This window comes from Sorex fumeus, unplaced genomic scaffold, assembly GCF_029834395.1.
Source record: "Sorex fumeus unplaced genomic scaffold, SorFum_2.1 ptg000146l, whole genome shotgun sequence".
Classification (NCBI taxonomy): domain Eukaryota; kingdom Metazoa; phylum Chordata; class Mammalia; order Eulipotyphla; family Soricidae; genus Sorex; species Sorex fumeus.
The window spans coordinates 1,780,160-1,782,923 of NW_026606203.1; positions in this window are offsets into that span (position 1 = coordinate 1,780,160).

Consider the following 2,764-nt stretch of genomic DNA (forward strand, 5'->3'; position numbering starts at 1 on the left):
GAAATCCTATGCTATGTTTAACACGTGTTGTTTTCTGGTTAATATTCAAATGTACTGATGAGAATAATTTTTTGTACTTTCGAAGTTTCTTTCTGTATTTTACTCATTTAAAACTTTTCTTGTCTATGAAATACAACCACGTTTACTCCTATTTTCTTTTTGTTATGTAGTTACTGGTAAATCCTTTCTCTTTAATCGAGTGGTAAAGTGTGCACTCAAAAATCACCTTCTATTCCATTTTTTGGCTAGCAGTTTTTTCTAAAATATAATACTGTCTTCTTATTGTATATGTGGAACAATTTATTAATAACCTTATTGTACTGTTTTATTTGGTTTTGTTTGGAATCACATACACTGTTTTTTCAGGGCTTAATCTTGGGTCTTCTCTAACATAACTTACTGTACTATGCTGCTTGCTACAGAGACCAGATTTCATTAATGTCTATATACTTATTTTTCAGTTCTGTGATACATATTTTTCATGATGTTTTCTTTACACTTCCTCCTATGTAAATCACATGAAATAGAAAAATTATATTCATGTATGCATTATTATTCTCAGAATTATTAGTAACTTCACAGTAGATAAACAAAGTAAGGCACAGAGTTTAAATAAAGTTTTCCATCCAAAAACATTTCTTGGGAAAAACTCAAGTAGTCATTTTTGAAGTGGATCAAAAATGAGGGTAACCTTCAGTGCATCAACAAGATTAAGTCGTATATGAACTAAAAGTAACAGGTATTCATGGCACAAGTCAAATGGAAACCTGATGATTACAATGGTAATAGTTGTAAAGACCCCAAATGCTGATATTAATGTAAGGTATCTTTCTTCCGGTGTCTGGCCTTGTAGTGATCATGCAGGGTCCTGGCCAAAAGAACACATGCTTTAGTATGTGTAACCTGGAAATTATTAAGGGACAGAGAGAGATAGTACGGGAGGGGATAAGGCTCTTGCCTTGTACACAACCAATCCAATTGAATCTCTTTCACGGCATACACACTCCCGAATGTTCTAAGGGGTCACTCCAGAGTGCAGAGCCAGGAAGAACCCAAGATCACTATCAGTTATTGGTCCAAACTCTACACCACCCCACGCCCCGCCCAATAAAAATTATTGGAATATAGGAAATCTCTTTGCCATATCTGGGCCTGAGGTTTCTTCTTGTCCAGAGAATGTTTCCCATTCTCTTAGACTTCCTAGTTTGAAAAAGCTTCCATTCTCGGAAATAGCATAGTAGTCAATAGGATAGCAAGCTACAGGCAATTCTAGGGTAAGGAGAAACTATCTGTAAGCAAGAAATCCAGGTACAGACACGATCACCTGGTTCTTCTACAGTTCTGTGTTCACTGTGGGAATACGACACCAAATACACAAAGTGCCAAAATGTTCCCATCTTTGAATCACCCCAAATTGTTGGAATTTTGGAAATTCAGTTGACTGTTGTTACTAGAAGCATCTCGATGGCCTGAAATTTAAGTTCATATTGTTCCTCTCAGCGTTGAAGGAGATTATTAGTCTCACAGATTTTTTTCATCACCGTCTTGTTCCTTACAGAAAATTTTCAAAATCCATCTGTATTGGGAACTGCACATACTCTGCAGCTTTTTCTTCCCATGGTGAATGATGCAGCTTCCGTACTAGGAAGTGTCTGCAAATACTCCAGTGTATCTGCTCCAGCTGGTAGTTCTACTTGGCTCCTGCCCTCAGCCTCTGGCACCTCTTTCCAACCACTGATTGGTAGTGCCTATCTTTACCAACATTTCAGCACAAAAATGCTATCTGGAGTGTTTCACCAGAGTCATATATCCACCTCAGCTACTTCCGACCAGAGTGTTTTGGAATGGGATATTGCAGGAAGTGCTGAAGAGAGGTCTTCCATGGGAGACTTTACTGTGACTGTCCTTGAGCAAGACACCGCTGTCTCTTCCATGTCTATGGCAGCTCGCTATGAGAAAATCCTAGATACCAACAACACGGTGTCTGTGTACCCATAACTTTCTGTCAGTCTTGTTGAGAGAACACCACCTCTGGTTCCACATCAGAGAAGAAGCCTGTCACTTCCCTACCAGGAACGAAGTCAGGTGTATTACAATCATCAAGGCACTCTGGTAACTCTCCTTTCATGCCTGCAGTCTTATGACACCATGTCATACATAGGTCAAAATGGCTCTGCCCCCCAAGCTTACAGCAACTCATCTAGAGAAATATTTATGGTTCTGAAGGAGGTCCAGCCGCCAAATAACCAAATACCCGCCCTTCCCCTGGAATCGACTTCTCTCTGTCTAATCAACCCATCACAGAATCGAGTTATCAAGGTGAGTAGAACTGAGAGAAGGGAAAGAAAATTCAAAAATTGGGGTCAAAAAAGAGGAAAACTGTCCGTAGACAGGTGGTATTCATATACACTGAGATTTTTAAGTTTATGAAAAGAACTTAAATAAACTCAGTTTATGTTTACTCCCCTCACTCATTTTACAGCATGTTATTTTCACACTCAACATAAGAGCACCTAATGGAGATTGGAAGGTATGGTAGTAAATGAACATCTAGGTTTCATATAATGAAACTTCAGGAGCACACAAAAGAATGCCACATTTTCCCCTAGTTATTTCATTTATTTTTTAATTTTTATTAGTTAAACATCATGAGGGACAGTTGTAGACTTAAAATTATTGTGCTTGTTTTCATTTATACAATGATGGAGTACTTATCCCTCCACCAGTGCCCATTCTCCAGCACCACGGTTCCCAGTATTCCTCC